The sequence below is a fragment of the Heloderma suspectum genome, chromosome 6 (genome assembly GCF_057233095.1).
Source record: "Heloderma suspectum isolate Gila_16-S chromosome 6, 16-S_ref, whole genome shotgun sequence".
Taxonomy (NCBI): Eukaryota; Metazoa; Chordata; class Lepidosauria; order Squamata; family Helodermatidae; genus Heloderma; species Heloderma suspectum.
In genome coordinates this window covers 58,844,093-58,865,169 of record NC_139463.1, presented here as the reverse complement: position 1 = coordinate 58,865,169, position 21,077 = coordinate 58,844,093, and the positions used below count along the sequence as shown (strand labels likewise).

Below are 21,077 nucleotides of genomic sequence, written 5' to 3'. Positions count from 1 at the left end.
ACCACACAACAGAACTCCACCCACAAATCCCCACGCAGACGCAAGCGCAAATGCAGACGACATTCAGGAAATTAGCAGGAAGTTGACGACAGATTTTGCGGAAGCAGAGCTGCAGCCCCTTTTTTTTTTATTGTGAGGCGGTTAGGTTAACAAGACCAGTAAATGCGAGGATCATCAAGCACAAATACACAGAAATTAATAAAATCACAGTCCCTGTCCCTGTCCGAGAAAACAAGACAGCAGGGGAGCGCACAGAAGGCGGGAAACATTTCGGGCAGCAATGAAAAAAAATACGTAAATAATTACGAAAATAGTGGAAAAGTTCTGGCCAAGGCAATCCACAATGGCGAGAGTACGGCGGAAGCTATGGGGGGATTCCCCCCTACTGAGGAAATATGTAAGCAATCACAATATAATATTTACAGTTACGTTGTGATGGTAAATATTTATGTAGACTACGGCGAAAATAAGGGCAACGCAAATAGCATTGCCCTTATTTTCGTCGTAGTCTACATAAATGTTTACGTAGACTACACGTGCCCAAATAAGGAACGGAAATGGCGGCGCCCATGGGCGCCGCCATTTGCATACGCGTTTTTTTTTTCAAAGTCAGCCGTGATAGGCTACGTAAAGATTTACGTAGCCTTTCACGGCTGACTGAAAATCTAGCTGTGATAGGCTATGTAAATCTTTACATAGCCTATCACGTTTGTGTGTTTTTGTTATTTTTACTTCCTCGTTCTTCCCAGCAGAAGAACTTTCACAGCCGGGGAGACAGGGCGCTCCCCTCCAGCCAGAATTTCGCCGGGGAGGGACGGGGCGCCTCCCCCCCCGGCCAGAACTTCGGTGGGGAGGGGAGGGGCACCTCCCCACCCACCAAGAATTTCAGGGGGAGAAACGAAGAGCCTCCCCCCCACCCCCAAAAAAGCTGCGGGACCAGGTAAGGGACTTTCGTCCATCCCTACCAAAACAGAGTTACTCAACAGAGTTTCCCTCTACAGGATGTTTAGGATCACAAGTTTAGGAGAGCCAAATATCTTCAGCAGCTTACTTAGAAAAATCATAAATGAGGCTCAAGTAGGAGACAGAAACTGGTATGTTATAAGCTGATGAATCCTGTTGATATCAAGGGGAAGGAGAAATCCCACTCATGGCAAATTATCTCCTTCTCCCATGATATCAGGAGCCTGGCCCAGCCTTTTTTATCTGCTCTGTGCAGAGAGTTATAAGAAACTCTATACCTCTCTGTGAATGGAGAAAACATACTGGTCCTGAAACTCTATCTGTGTTGGGAGCTTTGCTTCTGACACATTTGTTTCCCAGTTTGGATGTGAGGTTGATATAAAATATATTCTGAGAAAGGAACAGGAAGTCTGGAAGATGCTTTCTCTTGAATTAGACCCTTGCCCCACCTAGCCCAGTATTGTCTGCACAGACTGGCAGCAACTCTCCAGGGTTTCAGACATGGGACCCTTTGCCAGCTGGAAAACACAGAGATGCTGGGGACTGAATCCAGGACATCTGCATGCAAAGATGGTTCTTACTGCTGGATAAGGACCCCTCCCTGGACTCACTGTGCCTCTGGTCTCATCTAGAAGGACAACTTCTGTCCTCATGGGACACAACTGCAACATTCTGTAGTTTCCCCATGACCCCAGAACATTCACTTCAGTCCTACCTCTGCAGCCCATGCTATCACATCAGAGGGAATTGTGGAGTCTTGGCCTGAGGGAGCCCTTGAATCCACTCCGCCAACATTCACAGGATAAAAAGATCCATTTGGGAAGGAGATCCAGTTCAGAATATCATATCTTTTTTCCATTTTCAGTGAAAGAGGCTTCATCTCCAGTGCTGTTGTTAAACCGGACGCTCCTCAAAGAGGCAAGAATCTGAAATGGAAGAGATGCTGAGAAAATGGTAATTATGAGTGAGATCTCCATCTTCTAACTTACTGTGACTGACATCACTGTGTTAGGAGACTGGTTTTCCCTGTACTCCATCTTTTAACTTAATGTTTAAGATGCATCTTCACTGGGCATTATCTATTCAAATATGCTTGCCCAGTGGTTTGGGCATTTTGGTCTAGTGGCTACTTGATACAACACACCCTGATATATTTGTGTTGGAGCTGGAGGGGTTTTCCTCATAGCAGCAAAGAGACCAACACCTGAGGGTCTTCAGCGAGCTGTCAAGAAGGAACATGGGGCAGGGGGAGGTCTGAGTGTTTTGAGGTGCAGGGGACAATACTGCTTAGTACTTTAGAATGATGTCTTTGGGGTAGACACTTGCCTGATTCCTCTGTCCTCAATATCCACAGCTGTAAATACATAATTATTACAGAATCAATGGAAGTTTCCTCAACATTTTATTCACTTCTTAATACTCTTTAAGGGAAACTGATGCCATGAAAGAATATCCATGGACAATGTCTCTGGAGCTTTACATTGGGCTAATAGTAGGGATGGTGGAGAATTTCTCCCCGAAACTTCGGGGGGCCGAGCGCCAATGTGTTCGGCCCCCCGAACAAGTTTCGGGGAGAAATCCTCCGAACCCCCCCCCACCCCCCACACCCCCCCCCCAGGACGGTACTTACCTTCGCTGAATGGCCCTCCCGGCGGTGGGTCCGGCCGGCGGTTCGGCGGGTGTTCGAGCGGGGCGGGAGCGGCAGCCGGTCTTTCGACCGGCTGCCGCCGCTGCCATTGCAATAAAAGAAAAAAAAAACGCCCCCTGATAGGCTACGTGACGATTAACGTAGCCTATCATGGCTAGATCTGCAAATTCAGCCATGATAGGCTACGTCAATTGTCACGTAGCCTATCACGGGTGACTTTAAAAAAAAAAAAAAGCTCGTACGCTAATGGTGGCCCCCATAGGGAGCTGCCATTCGCGTTCCTTATTTGGTCGCTTTAGTCTACGTAAAGATTTACGTAGACTACGGCGAAAATAAGGGCAACGCTATTTGCGTTGCCCTTATTTTCGCCGTAGTCTGCGTAAGTCATTACGTAGACTACAGCGACCAAATAAGGAACGTGAATGGCGGCTCCCTATGGGGGCCGCCATTAGCATACGCGCTTTTTTTTTTTTTAAAGTCACCCATGATAGGCTACGTGACGATTGACGTAGCCTATCACGGCTGACTTTGCAGATCTAGCCATGATAGGCTACGTTAATCGTCACGTAGCCTATCAGGGGGCGTTTTTTTTTTTTTTTTAACTTTCGAGTTCGCGGCCGGGCGAGGTGGGAAGCCTCCCCCCCGGCCTGAATTTTGGCTGGGGCGAGGCGGGAAGCCTCCCCCCCCCGGCCTGAACTTCACGGGGGGAGCAGCAAAGCGCCTCCCCCCCACCGCGAACATCCTTCAAGGACAGGTAAGGGACTTTCGTCCACCCCTAGCTAATAGTCTTTTCCCCAGGCTCACCCTTTCCTTCCAGGATCAGACCAATTTTGTGTCATCTGCAGATTTGATCAGCTTTCCCTGCACCTCCTCCTCCAAGTCATTAATAGAAATGTTGAAGAGCACTGGGCCCAGGACGGAGCCCTGAGGTACCCCACTCATTACCTCTCCCCAGTTTGAGAAGATCCCATTGATCAGCACTCTTTGAGTCCAATACTGTAGCCAACTGTGGATCCACCTGATAGTTGTTTGTCAGGATTACTTTAGCTCCCACTTTACTTCAAACGCCCAAACATGCACAGACAAGATGCTTCAGTCTACAGCTTTTAATTCATTACTTCACAGGGTCATACAGATGCAAATTCTCAGTGACTCTCAGTCTACAAAGGAATGCCTTCAGGGGATTCAAAAGGAATTATGAGAGTTGCCCACCATTTGAAGAGGGAAGCGGTCTCACTAGCCTAACTTAAGGGGGGGAGGTCCCTCTCTTCTCGTGAGGCCTCTAAGCACAGCTTTTCATGCAAGACCAATCGGGTAGACCGTCTAAGTTCCGCCCCTGCCTTCTCTCTCTTTGCTCTGCGTCTGTGTCTGGCTTCTGTTAGGTCATACTCCCCAAACCCCACCTCCTCCTGTTTGCTGCCTCTCACGGGGCAGGGGGGTGAAGAGGGACCCTCATCCTCAGCCAGCTGGACATTTGTAATGTGAGAAGCCACCCTAGTATCTGGACTAGCCTGAAAAAACACCTCCCCTATGTCTGGCAGTTCTCCTTCAGAGTCTGAACTGCTATCCCACTCCCTGCACTCAGAAACACCCACCACATTGTTTCATCTAGCCCACTTTTAGGGATGGCAGAGAATTCCGCCACGGATCTCGGTGAGGCTGAATGCCAGTGCATTCGGACCCCCAAAATCTGTGGCGGAATGGCCTACCACCCTCCCACCCCCCCCCCGCGGATCCCCCTGGGATTAGACTTACCTGGGGCAGATCTTCTGGGTGGCGGCGCCTCCGGCAACAGTGGCAGCGGCTGCGGCTGCGGCGGCTGGTCTTCCGACTGGCTGCCTCCACCGCCATTTGCAGTCTTGTCGGGGTTTTGGGGTTTTTTTTACAAGACGTGATAGGCTACGTAAAGGCTTATGTAGCCTATCACGTCTGGCTTTAAAAAAAAAATGCGTATGCAAATGGCGGCGGCTATGGCCACCGCCATTTGCATTCCTTATTTTTGGCTGTCTTAATCTACGTAAATATTTACGTAGACTAAGACAGCGAAAATAAGGGGAATGCAAATATAGGGATGTACAAAAGTCACTTACCTTTTCTCAGGGGTGATTTGTGGTTGGGGGGAGGCGCTTCGCGCCTCCCCCCGAAGTTCAGGCGAGGGGGGGAGGCATCCCACCTCGCCTGGCCGAAATTCAGGCCGGGGGGGAGTCGCCCCACCTCGCCTGGCCAAAATTCAGGCCGGGGAGAAGCGCCCCGTCTCCCCAGCCGCGAAACTAAAAAAAAAACAACCCCCCCCCGTGATAGGCTACGTAATGATTAACGTAGCCTATCACGGCTAGATTTCCAAAGTCAGCCATGATAGGCTACGTTAATCGTCACGTAGCCTATCACGGGTGACTTTGGGGAAAAAAAAAAGCGCGTACGCAAATGGCGGCGGCCCATGGGCACCGCCATTTGTGTTCCTTATTTTGTCACGTCTAGTCTACGTAAACATTTACGTAGACTACGGCGAAAATAAGGGCAATGCAAATAGCATTCCCTTATTTTCGCCGTAGTCTATGTAAAGATTTACGTAGACTTTGCATGCCAAAATAAGGAACGCAAATGGCGGCGCCCATGGGCCGCTGCCATTTGCGTACGCCCTTTTTTTTTTCACCCAAAGTCACCCGTGATAGGCTACGTGACAATTTAACTAGCCTATCACGGCTGACTTTGGAAATCTAGCCGTGATAGGCTACGTAAATCACCACGTAGCCTATCACAGGTGTGTGTTGTTGTTTTTTTACTTACTTTTTTATTTTGTAATGGTGGCGGCAGCAGCCGGTCGGGAGACCGGCCGCCGCCCCTGCCCCCGACGAACCACCGCCGAACCGCCGCTGGGACCTGCCACCGAGAGGGACATTCGCTGAAGCTAAGTCCCATCCCGGGGGGGGGGTGTGGGGGGCCGGCGGAGAATTTCCCCAACACTTTCGGGGGGCCGAATGCCTCGGCGCTCGGCCTCCCGAAGTTTCGGGGAGAAATTCTCCGCTATCCCTATGCAAATAGCATAGCAGACGCTATTTGTGTTCCCCCTTATTTTCGCCGTCTTAATCTACGTAAATATTTACGTAGACTAAGACGGCCAAAAATAAGGAACGCAAATGGTGGCAGACGTAGCCACCGCCATTTGCGTACACGCGTGTGTTGTTGTTTTTTTAAGCCAGATGTGATAGGCTATGTAAGTCGTTACATAACCTATCACGGCTGACTACAGGGACGCAAATGGCGGCAGCTATGGCTGCCGCCATTTGCGTCCCTGCTAGCCAGTGGCTGGATGTCCGGGTGCTGGTGGAGCTGGCCGGCGGCTCTGCGGAATCTCTGCGGAGCAGAGCCAGCTGGCAAGGATTCCGGGGGGAGGGACAGAGCACCTTCCCCCCCCCCAGCGGAACCCGGCGGAGCCAGGTAAGGGGAGTTTTGTACATCCCTTCCCACTTTGAGCTAGTTTGCTCATCAGGATATCATGGGGCACTTTGTCGAAAGCTTTGCTGAAGTCGAGGTCTATGGTGTCCACAGCATTCCCACAGTCCACAAGGGAGGTGACCTGATCAAAAAAGGAGATCAGATTCATCTGGTAGGATTTGTTCTTGACAAATCCAGGTTGGTTTCAAGTAATCACTGCATTGTTTTCAAGGTGCTTACAGATGGATTGCCTTATCATCTGCTCCAGATTTTTCCCAGGGATTGATGTCAGACTGATTGGTCTGTGGTTCCCAGGTTCCTCCTTTTTACCCTTTTTGAAGATAGGGACAACATTAGCCCTCCTCCAGTCATCTGGTACTTCACCCATCCTCCATGATTTCTCAAAGATAATAGACAGCAGTTCTGAGAGTTCTTCTGCCAGTTCTTTTATTACTGTAGGGTGCAATTCATCTGGCCCTGGAGATTTGAACTCATTCCAAGTAATTAGGTGTTCCTTGACCATATGCTTATTGATCTCAAGTGGCAATCCTGCCCCTTCAGCCTGTACTTCGCCTTTGCCAGGGGGGTCATAGACCCTCTTTCGGGAGAAGACTGAGCCAAAGTAGGAATTGAGCGCTACTTTCCTTTTCCATGTTTTGCCATCCTTATTTAATAGCTGAACCACCATTTCTTTCCTCTGCCTTTTACTTTGCACGTATCTGAAGAAAGCCTTTTTGTTGCTTTTAGCCTCCCTCACTAACCTCAGCTCATTCTCCGCTTTAGCCTTCCTGACGCCATCTCTGCAATCCTGTGCTACCTGCCTGTACTCTTCCTTTGTTGCTTGGCCATCTCTCCACTTCCTATATGTGTCCTTTTTTGTTTTCAGGTCATCTCTAAGCTTTTTGTGAAGCCACACTGGCTTCTTCTGTTGTCTTCCACCTTTTCTTCTTGTTGGAATGGTTTGTGATTGTGCCTTGAGAATTTCCTTTTTAAAAAATTCCCACCCATCTTGGACTCCTTTTCTCATTCGAGTCACTTGCCATGGGACCTTACTGATCATTGTTCTGAGTTTATTAAAATCGGCTTTCCTAAAATCCAGGGTACGTGTTTGACTACGCTTGGCTTTTGCTTCTTTTAGAACCAAGAACTCCAGTATAACATGGCCACTTTCCCCCAGAGGTCCTGTAACTGCTACTTTGTCCACTAAGTCATCTCTCTTGGTTAGGATCAAGTCAAGGATAGCCGATCCTCTATTTCCTTCTTCTACTTTCTGTAGGAGGAAGTTACCTGCAACACAAGTCAGGAATTTCCTGGAGGGGCCATGTTTTACAGAATTTGTCTCCCAACAAATATCGGGGAAATTGAAGTCCCCCATTACTACTACATCATGTTTCCTTGAACCATTGGCTATTTGCTTTTCAAAAGTGTCATCCTCATCTTCTCCTTGATTGGGTAGCCAGTAGCGGTCTCCAACCACCAGGTTCCTTTTATTCTTTGCTCCATTTATGTTAACCCAGATGCTCTCAGTGGGGCTACCAAGCTCATCCTCCTGTAATTCTGTGCAGAAATATGTTTTTTTAAGATATAGTGCAACTTCACCTCCCTCTCTGTTCCTCCTGTTCTTTTTGAACAAGTTATATCCTTCAATTGCTGTATTCCAGTCATGAGAGTCATCCCACCAAGTCTCATTTACACCTATCAAGTCATAATTTCCCGCCTGTATTAAGAGTTCAAGTTTGTTCTGTTTGTTTCCCATACTCTGGGCATTAGTACATAGACACGGAAGACCATGTGCTTCATAGTCTGGCTTTCTTCCTACATGTTTCTCAAGACTATTATTGGGCACTATTAGAGCTGTTCTCTCGGTTGTGGTGCATGAGCCTTCATCCATTGTTACCCCCAATTTTACATCTCTGTTCCCCATAGGATTCAGTTTAAAGCCCTCCTGATGAAGTTCTTCATGCTGTGGCCAAACACATTCTTTCCAGCCTTTGTGAGGTGCAACCTGTCCCTTGCCAACAGTCCATCTTCCAAGAAGTATAGCCCATAGTCCCAGAATCCAAATCTCTCTCGTCGTCGGCACCACCTTCGTAGCCAGTCATTCACCCAGAGTATTTGTCTTTCCCTTTATATCCTTCTTCTAACTACTGGAAGGATGGATGAGAAAACTATCTGGGCCCCACAGTTCTTGAGTTTCCTGCCCAAAGCTTCAAAGTCTGACATGATTTCTTTGTCGCTCTGCTTGGCGGTATCATTTGTTCCCACATGGATGAGAAGAAAGGGATACCTGTCAGTGGGCTTTATGAGTGCAGGCAACCTTTCAGTCACGTCTCTAATCCATCCTCCCAGGAGACAACATACCTGGCGAGTCCACGGGCCTTCACGACATACTTGGGTTTCGATCCCATGCAGCAAGGAGTCTCCCACTACTACCACTCTTCTCTTCTTGTTGTTGTAGGCCTTGGTTTCATCACCTCTGCTTGACTGACCTTCAGCCTCTTGCTCACTCTCATGCAGGTTCCCCTGTGATTCTTCCTCTGCAGGCTGTCCTCCAGTCTCATCCTCAAGTACCTGGAAACGGTTCCATAGCTCCACTGTTTACACTGGTGCTTCCACATTTTTCTCCCTCTCTTATTATACTAGAACTCAGGGTCAGCCCATGAGGATGATTGGTGGGAGATTCGGGACCGGTAAAAGGAAGTACTTCTTCATAAAGCAAATAGTTAAACTATGGAATTCACTACCCCAAGATGTAGTGATGGCCACCAATTTGGATGGCTTTAAAAGGGGGATTAGACAAATTCCTGAATAAGTCTATCAATGGCTACTAGTCTTGATGGCTATGTGCTACCTCCAGTATTAGAGGCAGTGTGCCTGTGTACATCAGTGCTAGGGAACATGGGCGGGAGGGTGCTGTTGCACTTGTGTCCTCCTTGTGGGTTCCCAGTTGACAGCTAGTGGGCCACTGTGTGAACAGATTGCTGGACTAGATGGACCCTTGGTCTGAATCAGCATGGCTCTTCTTATGTTCTCACATAGGAGTGGAGCCTGGAGGAACTGAGCTAGTAGGATAGGAGGGCATGGAGGGGTTACAGGCGGATGCTTTCATCTATAGCATGCTCATTTTGTGGTGGTGCCCAGAACAGTTTGTTAAATTGTCAAACATCCCCACTGGCCAAAAAAACCCTTATCTCTTCCTGGTGTGGACAATACCGAGCTCTGTCCAAGGCAGCTTCCTTCAATGTCTTTTTGCCTCAGAGGGAGCAACTGCCTAAAGTCAGGGACTTTATCTGTGGAAATATGGGCTCCAGTTTGTCTCCCTAGTTAAAGACTTGTGTGAAATGTGCTTCTCACCTTTTTGTCACTATGTGGGCCTCTAGTCTTTCAGACATCATATTACTCTGTAGGCCAACAGATTCCAGAATCTCGTAATACCTTGCTCTAACATGGAGGCTTCTAATTCTGCTCATACCTGCATCCAATATCTGGCCAACCTTTCGTAGAGCAACTGTTTGTATTTCAGCCATCTTGAATATTGCATGGCCAAAAACATTCTCATTTCATGTATCTGTTTTTCAGGAGCCTATGGCAATCAACCCTCAGTCTGTTTCACTTTTGGTGTCTTAATGATGGCCTCACATGTGGCCATGAGGACTCCCCCTGTTTGAGGATCAGGGAGGAGTGCTGGTGTGGCTCATGGCCCAGCCCCCAGAATAGAGCCTCTGAACTTGAGAGACACCAAGCAAGCATCTGAGAGGTGGCCACCCCAAAGCAAAGGCATTTAAGTGGATTAGAAGGATGTTTTACTAGCCTCCGCTTGTTAACGTCAATTCTGCCCCAGTCTGAACTGGTATCATCCAGAGCCCTAATGGTGGCAGAACCTTTCGAACAACCAGCTATGGACATATGATGGGGCCTGTTCCTCTTATTTTACAGGGCCAAAGATTCATCCCAATGATCGTAGATGATGCCGCTAGATACCCTGAGGCCTTTTTCCTTCAGTCAGTCAAACTAGCCCTTATTTGTGAGCTCAGACAGGTCTTGCCCTGGGGACTTTCCCCCAAGAACTACTTACAGGTAGGGATGTGAGAACACATCCCAGTTTGTGTTCTCCGGGTGCCCCCAAGCTTTCCCCCTGCTCTCTGGCCCTCCGGGCTGCAGTCAAGCGCCCCCTTCGTGCTTGATGAGCAGCCCACAACTTACCCCGGGCCTGTTCGCCTCTGTGCCGATCGCCATGTTTAAGAAAAAAATGGTGATTGCCCACAGACTGTAGTTCACAGAGCTATTTTGCATATAGCTCTATGGGCAAGTGCTGCCAATTGCCTTTTTTTAAAAAAACATGGCAATCGGCACAGAGATGAACAGGCCTGGGCTAAGTTGTGGGCTGCTCATCGAGCACAGAACCAAAACGGGCGCCCGCAACATCCCTACTTACAGGCCAAGGGCCATCTCACTTCACATCCCACTTGCACCCCACCCTCCTACAGACATTGGGAGTCAGAGCAGGACAAACTATCCCTTACGCTCCACACACCGATTGTCACACTGACTGCAAGAACTACAACTTGAAAATGCAGCTGTGGAAGGCTTTATGATTGACTGTTTCATGGTGTCCTCCAGATGTGTTATGCAAGGATGATGGTACTTCTGGTATAACAAATCTGGATGTCATCCATTTCATGAAGGCTGACCTAGAATGACATGTTGCCTGCCCTGATATTCTCCCTCTCAGAAGCCCCAGAAGCTTTAACACCATTTGTTCCCTTTGAACCACTCTAATTTCTTTTTTGGATGAAAGGGGTGCAGGGCTTGTGTTAAGGTGAGCCCTCTTGCACAGTGAAGAAACCACTTCCAGTGCTTCTAACTGATCCATTGGCCATTGTCAGGGTGGACACTGAGCCCATAGAATCCCAGAGTAGTTCTGATTCTGAGGAAGAGCAGTCGCTCCTGGGAGAGGAGTGCGCTCCTCTTTCCCAGGACCAACAGCTGATGGAGATTCCTCCCACCAGCATTCCTAGTTTAGTTAGCAGTCCAGGGAGTGACCGAGCACAGATAGCAGACTTGGTGGATGCGCGACGCCGACGCAGAGAGCGGCGCCAGATGGAGGGCGTGGAAAGGAGGCGTAGTGCCAGGTTGGCGTGCAAACAATGGCTGCGCCCAGAGGATCCAAGGGAAAAGGGGAGGGACTCTCCCTAGTCCTTAAGTTCAGGGGTCTGCCAGTAATTGCCTTTCAAATGGGGACCAACAGTTCCATCTTAGGGCATAGGTACTGTGCTGCTCAGATCTAGTTGCAAACGGTAGAGTTGTTAAGTTGTAAAAGAAGAATAAAGCTTTGAAAGGAATTCCTTTGTCTGTGTCTGGACTTGGCTACTGGATTAGACTGAGAGAGGCCTCCAAGGAGCCCTTGACAGCCATATGTCAGGACCAGGCAGTGGGCGGTGGTCTTGGGGGAGTCCGGAATTGGGAGCCAGGCCCAAAGCCCTTTCAGGATCTGAGAGCAGCTGGGACCAAGAGCAAGACCAGAAATGCATGCCACAGCAGCACTCAGGTGGGAGATGTTGCCCACATGAGGCGTAGCTGGAAAAGGAAGTCCTTCATACTCTTTCTAGTCCAGGAGCTGGAAAAGGAAGTCCTTCATACTCTTTCTAGTCCAGGAGCTGGAAAAGGAAGTCCTTCATACTCTTTCTAGCCCAGGAGCTGGAAAAGGAAGTCCTTCATACTCTTTCTAGCCCAGGAGCTGGAAAAGGAAGTCCTTCATACTCTTTCTAGCCCAGGAGCTGCCAATGGATGGGTGCAGCCAGGCCAGATCTGGGTGGTTGTTTCCCAAAGGCTGCAGTTCCGTGGTTTACCACTTGGGGGCAGTGGTCAGCAGCTCCTGGCTCTACAGTGCAGTAGGGATGTCAGAGAATTCCGTGCACTGGCATTCGGCCCCCTGAAATCCGTCGCAGAACAAAGCCCCCGCCCCTCCAACCCACGAAAGGTGCACGGGACGAAGTCCCCGCTGCCCCCAACCCACAAAAGGCGCGTGAAACTGAGCACTCACCTGCTCCCGTCCGCGCTGCTTTGTGGCGCCATTTGCATCCCTGCGGAGGCCGTGATACTAGGCTACGTAAGTATTTACCTAGCCTATCACGGCTAAATACAGGGATGCAAATGGCGGCAGCTACAACAGCTGCCATTTGTGTCCCTGCAGGCTGCCCAGCGGCTGGATGTCCGGCTGCGGGTGGCTGGAGCCAGCTGGCGGCTCCGCGGCTTGGCCACGAAGCGGAGCTGGCCAGGCAGGATTCTGGGGGGGAGGACCGGATAGCCTCCCCTCCTGTCGAGGATTCTGGGGGGAGGGACAGAGCGCCTCCCCCCCCCAGCAGAAACAGAATGGAACAAAAGGTAAGTGTTCTGTCCATCCCTACAGTGCAGGCCAAAGAATGTATTTTTTATGGAGTTATTTAACTGATCAGGTGTTTGGGAACCAAGCCAGTGGGGGCTTTAAAACTAGGTAGCAGCTCCTAGAACTAGACCAGGAAGTAAATCAACCTGACCTTATAAGTCAAATGGGTGGTTGGGTTTTAAAGCCTGACAATTGCACCAAGGAACCACTAGATGTTAGTTTTCCTGGGCTCCCTCCTATCTGTGAATTCATTCAGTCATTTAAAACATTTTGGGTTCCTTCAGGAATTTTGGTCTCATGACATTTATGGCTTTAAGAGTAAGTCCCAGCACCTAGAACTGGGCCTGGGAGGAAACAGTTAGTCAGTGGAGGGATGTTGTTTGGTTTAGTTTGGTTTTGTGTTATATTGGTCATCAAATGCATTGCATAGATCTGTCTGAACCAGACAAAGGCCATTCCTCTAGAACTTTGGGATGGGGCAGCATTGCCCCAGCCCCACTGAAAGGAGGGGACGCATGATGTGGGATGCCTGCATCATCACACAAGCCTCCCGGGCCATCCAAGCATCCTGCAAGAGTAACGTGGGGAGTGAAGAGTAGCTAAGAGTTGCAGGAGAGGTATCTGCCTCAGAGGCAGCCTAGGAAGAATAACTCCTTTGTTGTTGTTGTTTCTGTTAAGCTGGCTGATCGTCTCTAGGCCTCAACTGTATTGCATACTCAAATGAACAATTCAAGTTAATTCCTAAGATGTTGTGCCCTTTCTTGGTGGAAGGCAAAGATCACTTTTCAGTCTCGGTTACACCACCAGTGATTACATGGGCCTTAATACAGCCACTCCACCTTTTCTCCTAAGCCATACACAGCATCCCCACCCACCATGGGAGCAGGATGGGATTAGTTAGCTGCTATGATCAGTGCTGAATAGGAATTTCGATGTCCAACTGGTATGCCTTTTTTCACCATTTTCACACTGCTACTCAATCCAGATAAGGCATGAAGATTAGCCCACACAACCCCCTCCCTCATATAGGTGAACCTTCACCAACGTGGTGCCCACCATATGTTTTGGACTACAAATTCCATCACCCCAGATCTTTGGCCATGCAGGATGGGCTGATGGGAATAGTAGTCCAAAACATCTGGAGGCCACCAGTTGGGAAAGATGGATACAGACAAAGGCTTTTGTGTTTGATGAGTTTCAAGGAATTACACCTCTTTCACCTTGGCATCTCCAGGTAGTGGTGGGGTGGGCCCTCATCTGAAAGATTTTGTTGATATTTTGGGGAAGAATATTAGTCTTCCCCTAATATTCAGTAAAAGGACCTCAGTGTTGAAGGGATCAGTTATACTGCTGTCCCTTCTCTCAACCTGATTATTGAGTTTTGTCATGATAGCATGCTCAGGTATTTCGCATTCCCACCCTGCAAATATGGGGGTAGTTGACATTTACCATAATGTAGCATAATATATTCTTGCTGCAATTATCGTTCCCTTCAATACCAAACTCAGGTGGTGCGTGCTGACAAAATCGAGCCAAAATGGGGGTTACTGAGAAACAGAAGTCAGAACCCTAAGGTTTGCAGAAGTACAAAAAATATTTTTAAATATTTGGGGGACACCCCTTCAAAAATGGAATAACTGAGTATGCTCAATAGCCTAGGGATGTACGAAAGTCACTTACCTTTTTGTGGATTGTGTTTGTGGTAGGGAGGGAGGCTCTTTGCCCCTCCCCCCGGAATCCTCAACAGGGGGAGAGGCGATCTGGTCCTCCCCACCAGAATTCTGCCTGGCCGGCTCTGCTCCACAGTGGCTCTGCAGAGCAGCTGGCCAGGGCCGTCCGCAGCTGGATTTCCGGCTGCAGACTGGCTGGTGCAGACGCAAATGGCGGCCACCATAGCGGCCACCACTTGTGTCCAGCCAGGCAGCCGTGATAGCCTACGTAAGTCTTTACATAGCCTATCACGGCTGGGGGGGGGGAAAGGTGTACGCAAATGGCGGCGGCTACAGCGACTGCCATTTGCGTTCCCTATTTTTCTCCATTTTAGCCTACGTAAATATTTATGTAGGCTATTACAGCGGAAAAAAAAGAACGCAAATAGTGTAGTGGGCGTAAATATTTACGTAGGCTGAAACGGCGGGGAAAAAAAGGAACACAAATAGTGCCCACTACACTATTTGTGTTCCCCTTTTTTTTTGCTGTAATAGCCTATGTAAATATTTACGTAGACTAAAACGGTGAAAAATAAGGAACGCAAATGGCGGCCACCGTAGCCGCCGCCATTTGTGTACGCCATTTTTTGTGGGTTTTTTGATTGGCTTGCCATGATAGGCTATGTAAAGACTTACGTAGCCTATCATAGCAAAGACCAGGATGTAAATGGTGGTCACGGCAGCCGGTCGAAAGACCAGCTGCCGCTGCCTGCCGCCGGAGCCGCCGCCGTCCGGAACATCCACCCCAGGTAAGCCTCATCCCGGGGGGAATCCGCAGGGGGGCGGGGGGGCAGGCTGTTCCACCACGGATTTTGAGGGGCTGAATGCCAGTGCATTCGGCCTCACTGAAATCCGTGGCGGAATTCTCCGCCATCCCTACAATAGCCACAGGGTGTTATGCCAGTGTGGGAAGAGGAAAGCACAACAATGGGAGGTGTGGGGGGACTGGAATGCCCTCCTTGAACTCCTTACAGCTTATTGTATCCCCAAGGAGGATGTGACTGGGTGGCAGAACCCTGAGCAGAAACACTCCTCTTGTGGGGAGATAATGAACTGCAACATTTTGTGGCAGATGCCACTTGTAAGATATATTCTTTAAAAAACACACACAACACCTTAGTCTTGATAATGAATGGTCAAAGTAATTCAGTAATTGAAGGGTTTTTATGAGGAACAAGGTGCCCTACAGAAAATGGTTTTAATTCTGCTTCCATTTGACTGAGGAAGAGCAACTGCCTCAGCACTGGACAATGGCACCAGTGTGAAAAGGACCCTGTTGTTTAATAAAGAACTCATGTTTATTTCTGAGTAGGGTTGTGTGAACTCACTCGAGTCCACTCTGCAACCTACTTGCTGGATCCCCGCCCACTGTCAGACCCAGCTCATGCTGGGACGTGAGCCGGCTGGTGGTTTGCAGGACCTCAGCGAGTACTGTCGCTGCCGCTGCCGAGTGCAACTGCGTCCCTCTCTGCTGAGGGAAAAGGAGTGGGGCGAGGAGCAGGGGCTGCAGTTCTTGCCAACACAGCATGTGCTGACTCGGGTAAGAGCAGAGGGTCGCGGACTGGCATCCAAGGGACTGAACTGGTGGGAACCCACCGAGCTCAAGCCCCCAAATGGATGCTTGCAACATCCCTGTTTCTGAGTAATTTTATCAGATTCCCTGAACAAATGTACGTCACAGAAAACTAGAATGGCAGGCCATGCTCCCAAGTTTTAGATTCCATGACTCTTTTTCCTAACTAGATGATCCCTGGTGTTGAGACTGTGCCTCAGCATGATAATGTAACATTTGGGGAGGAAGATGCAAGCCAGGAGACCAGCCCCAGAGGCCAAGATGGAGAAGACCTCCACGGCCACCATGGACTTCCCCTTGGTGCTCAGGTAGGTGGGCACAAAGGAGACTCAAATGCTGGAAAACACCAGCATGCTGAAGGTGATAAACTTGGCTTCATTAAAACTGTCAGGTAGTTTTCATGCTAGGAAAGCCACCATGAAGCTGATGACAGCCAGGAAACCCATGTAACTGAAGACAGTGTAAAACATAATGACTGAGCCTTCATTACATTCAACTATGATCTCTCCAGTCAGGGAATAGAAGTCCAAGTTTGGGTATGGGGGAGAAGTTACCAGCCAGAGAGCACAGATTACACCTTGGAAGAAGGAACAGACCAGAACAATGGTGTTTGGCATTTGTCTCCCCAAGAGTTTTCTGGCCATGTTTCCTGGCTTGGTGGCCATGAAGGCCAGAACCACCATGAGTGTTTTTGCCAACACGGAAGAAACAGCAACAGAGAAGGTGATGCCAAAAGCCATTTGTCGCAGAAGACAGGTGACCCTTGTGGGTTTACTGATGAACAGAAAGGAGAAGAAGCAGAGCAAGAGAGAGATGAGGAGGACATAAGTGAGGTCTCGGTTGTTGGCTTTGACGATGGGTGTGTCACGGTGTATGGTGAAGGTTGCCAACACTAGAGATGTGATCAGAGAGAGGAAAAGAGCCAGAGAAGCTAAAATGAACCCCAGTGTCTTTTGGTAGGAAAGGAAGTGGATCTTCTTGGGGATACAGTGGTCTTGGTTCTTGTCTGGGTGCTGATCATCTGGGCACATGTCACAGCAATCTCCATCTGGAATGAGCAAAAACAATTGAATTATCTCAAAGATGATGCAGATGTTCTTTCTGTGATAGCCAGTTCAGCCCTCAAAGAAAATACTGGAAATATCTATTCTGTAGCTTATTTTACCCCTTTAATTATTTTCAATTTAAGCTTCAGCAATCATAAGACCCAAGTCAGAAAATGTACACAATGTTTTTTGGCTTTGTTTTGTTTTGTTCACATGATGGCCTCCATTAACAGACTCATATTCCATATTATGCTAGGAAGAAAATTCTGGAACTAGAAATAAAAACCGGGGAACTATAAGAACTAAACCCAGATCTATCTTCTGCAGTGCCTTCTGAATGGGCAAAGGAATAATGATTTTAAAAATTACTATCTCTCATTTTCTTAGGTTCACACAGTGTCCACTGAGGAGACAAGTTGGTACAGAGGCTGGGGATCAGGTTACAGAAATTACTATAGACAAAAAAGGAAATTTGTTTGACATCGAGGTAACATGCTTCAGTTGTTACAAGGATGACCAACCACTGCCCAACAACTTCACTTCTGATACCAAAACAATTGAGATTGGAAACATGGTCTTTAAATAATTATGCATGAAAAGGTGAGCCAATGTAAATACAGAAGAAAACGCAGTAGATTAGTACTTGTGAGTATTATTAATTTGCTGAGAAACATTATTTTATTATGTGAACATAAGATTTCTTCAGGAAATTGGAAATCTTTTTCAAACAAGTAAACCACAGAGGTTTACTCTATAAAATGGTATTTATAGAGAAAATATTCATAGGGGGAATGACAGACTCCTTTCCTTGTCTATGATGTTCTCCTTGTCCCTGTTCCACACTTGCCCCAGTACATTCTGCACTTGTATGTGGCTCTCAGATTTGAGGTACCTGTGGAGTTAGAAATCGTCCCTTCTGGACAATGGTCACATGTGTAGCAGCAAGCTGGTTTCCCCTCTGGAACTTTTCTCAGGTGCCCTGGAGAGCACCTCTCCACACACCTCGCAAAGGCCATCTTCTAAAGGGAAAAGGCAAACAGTGGAGGATTTCCTGATGAGTGAAATTGCACTTAAGAGGACTCAGAGTTACTCAGCAGGGCTTCATGGATAGGATCACCAGTTTAGAAGGGCTGAAACTCTTCTGGATGCCTGCAGGTTACTTGGATCCATTGTAATAGAGGTGCATATATAATATATTGTAAGACAGAAACAGGAACATTGGAAGCTGCCTTCTACTGAGTCAGACTCTTGGCCTACTGAGCCCAGTACTGTCTGCACAGACTGACAGCATCTCCCTGGGGTTTCAGGCATGGGACCTTTTCCCAGCCCTATTTGGAGATGCCAGGGACAGACCGGAGAGCTTTTGCGTGCAAAGATTGTCTTTACAAGCTGACAAGAACCCCCAACACCACCCATAACTCAGTAGCCCTTTGGTGTCTGCTAGAAAGACAGCTTTAGTTCTCCAATTACCCCCAAACATTCACTTCAACCCCACCTCTGTAGCCCACACGATCTCATCAGAGTTGATGGTGAAGTCTTGGCCTGGGGGAGCTCCTGAATGCACTTCTCCAACTTTCACTGGAGCAAAAGACTGATTCGGGAAGAAGATCCAGTTCAGGATAGTATATCTCTGGCCATTTGCAGCAAAAGAGACTTTATCTCCAGCACTGTTGTTAAACTGGATATTCTCCAAAGAGACAAGAATCTGAAATGGAAGAGACACTTAGAAAATGGGGTAAATCTGAGTGAGAACTGGTGTCTTCTAACGTACTGTAACTGCCATCAAGTTAAGAGAGTGCTTTTTCTGCACTCCATTATTTAATTGAGGGTGCAATCCTATCAAGAACTCGGAGGTGACCGCCTATCCTAAGCAAGGAAGGAGAGGCACGGAGGGGGGGGATTGTTCCCTCAGTGCCTCTCCTGCCCTGCTATTTTTTGCTAGACAGCCGTTTCTGGCTGTCTAGCCATGGGGGGCCAAGCAGGAGAGGAGGCTGAGTGTACGACACATAGGATGTGTCGTACATGCAGCCCCACTCTCCCCGCCCCAGAACGCCCCTTTTCAGTTGCTCCACGCTCCTCTTGTGAGCACGTAGGACAGGGCTTCTCCACACTGCCTCTGAGGGGGCGTGGATGTGGAGGAAGGTCGATTTTCCAGGAAGCAACCTCGAAGCGTGGGCTCTGAGGTCGGTTCCTGGAAAAGAGCATGTCCTATGGCCCTCTAGACAGTGTCTGGTGGCCATAGGATTGCTCCCTGAATGCCTGAGATGCATCTTCTTTGGGCACTATCTGTTCAAAAATCCTTGCCCAGGGTTCTGGGGTTTGGGGGCTGGTGTCTGTTTGCTACAGCAAAGCCTCATATCTTTGAGTGAGAGATGGGGGGAGTTTGCTCATAGCAGCAAAGGCAATGACTTCTAAGGATATTCAGCTGGCCGGCAATAAGGAACATGAGGTGAGGGGAGCTCCTTGCTATTTGGTTTGAGGATCGTAGGGGAAGCAACATGGCTTTGTTGACTAGAATTATGTGTTTAGGCTGGGGCCTTGCCTCCCTCCTCAATATCTATAGTTTAAATATGTAATTATTACAGAAGCACAATAAGTCTCCTCTTCTCTTTACGTGACAGACTTTGTCTTTCTAGGTGCAAAGATTACTGCAGACGCTGACTGCAGCCAGGAAATCAGAAGACGTTTACTTCTTGGGAGGACAGCAATGACAAATCTTGATAAAATAGTGAAGAGCAGAGACATCACGCTGACAACAAAGGTCCTCATAGTTAAAGCAATGGTATTCCCCGTAGTAACCTACGGCTGCGAGAGCTGGACCATCAGGAAGGCTGAGCGAAGGAAGATAGATACTTTTGAACTGTGGTGCTGGAGGAAAATTCTGAGAGTGCCTTGGACTGCAAGAAGATCAAACCAGTCCATACTCCAGGAAATAGAGCCAGACTGCTCCTTTGAGGGAATGATCTTAAAGGAAAAACTGAAGTACTTTGGCCTAGGGATGGCGGAGAATTTCTCCCCGAAACTTCGGGGGGCCGAGCACCAACATGTTCGGCCCCCCGAAGAAGTTTCAGGGAGAAATTCTCCGCACCCCCCCGCCCCCCACACCCCCCCCGGGATGGGACTTACCTTTCCCGAATGTCCCTCCCGGCGGCGGGTCCCAGCGGCGGTTCAGCAGGTCTTCGACAGGGCGCAGAGGCGGCAGCCGGTCTTTTGACCGGCTGCCGCCGCCGCCATTCCAATAAAAGTTAAAAAAAACACCCCCGTGATAGGCTACGTGATGATTAACGTAGCCTATCACGGCTAGATTTGCAAAGTCAGCCATGATAGGCTATGTAAATCATCACGTAGCCTATCACGGGTGACTTAAAAAAAAAAAAAAGCGCGTACGGCTAATGGCGGCCCCCATAGGGAGCCGCCATTCACGTTCCTTATTTGGTCGCTGTAGTCTACGTAAAGATTACGTAGACTACGGCAAAAATAAGGGCAACGCGACAGCCAACAGGAAGCTCTGGCGTGGGCTGGTCCACAAAGTCACTAAGAGTTGGAAGCGACTGACTGAATAAACAAAAACAAACAATGCTTTTTAAAGGAAATGATGGCCATGAAAGAGTATCCATGGGAACTGTCATTCTTCAGGGCTTTATATTGGACTAATAGCCTTCTCCCAGGCAAACCCTTTGCTTTCAGGATCAGATCATTAAAAACAAACAAACAAACACCAAGACACCTTTTCTAAGATTGGCAAATCTGAAGGAGGTTACCTGCCATGGCTGAATATTCAGATACCTCCTGCCTTCCCCTGTCATTGCATGTTCGGATCTAGAAGAGGAGTGCGTGTGCCACAGAATTGACGACACTGTAGATGTTGTAGCTGCCACTGGACATGCTCATGGTGAATGCACAGGGTGGAATTTCCTCCAGTTTCTCCTCCCCAGTACATATCCTTTTTCCCCACTGAAAGTTTTGGCCTGATTTCAGAAACTGACAGCCAAATGCGGTTTCCCACCAGAAATGGAGAAAGACATCTCCTTGTGGTCGATATGGATCTAAAGCCTGGAGAAAATTCTTGAATTTGGGCACTTTCCTTCAGTGGACTCTGAAGTGCAAAGCACCATGGATGGTTTTTAGATATTGCTCACCCCAGAGGGATCCCGTTACAGAAATTTCCCAGTGGGATGTCATGATCCAAACCTTCTTAAATAGGATGTTGGTTGTTTCTTCATGACTAGTGATCAACATTGCTAATTGTCCTATACCAGTATTGTCCCCAAACATAATAATTACTTGGGGCTCGAACCAAGAACTAGGAATAGAGCCA

At 48.4% G+C, this 21,077-nt stretch overlaps 1 long non-coding RNA gene across 1 annotated transcript; it reads left to right on the top strand.

Annotated features, from left to right (window-relative positions):
- The first annotated feature begins 1,338 nt into the window (after window positions 1-1,338).
- On the top strand, window positions 1,339-20,349 carry LOC146340948 (uncharacterized). Its single transcript, XR_014784101.1, has 4 exons — window positions 1,339-1,917; window positions 15,884-16,021; window positions 17,147-17,359; window positions 19,396-20,349. It is a non-coding gene; the product is annotated as an uncharacterized LOC146340948 (long non-coding RNA).
- Window positions 20,350-21,077: the final 728 nt, after the last annotated feature.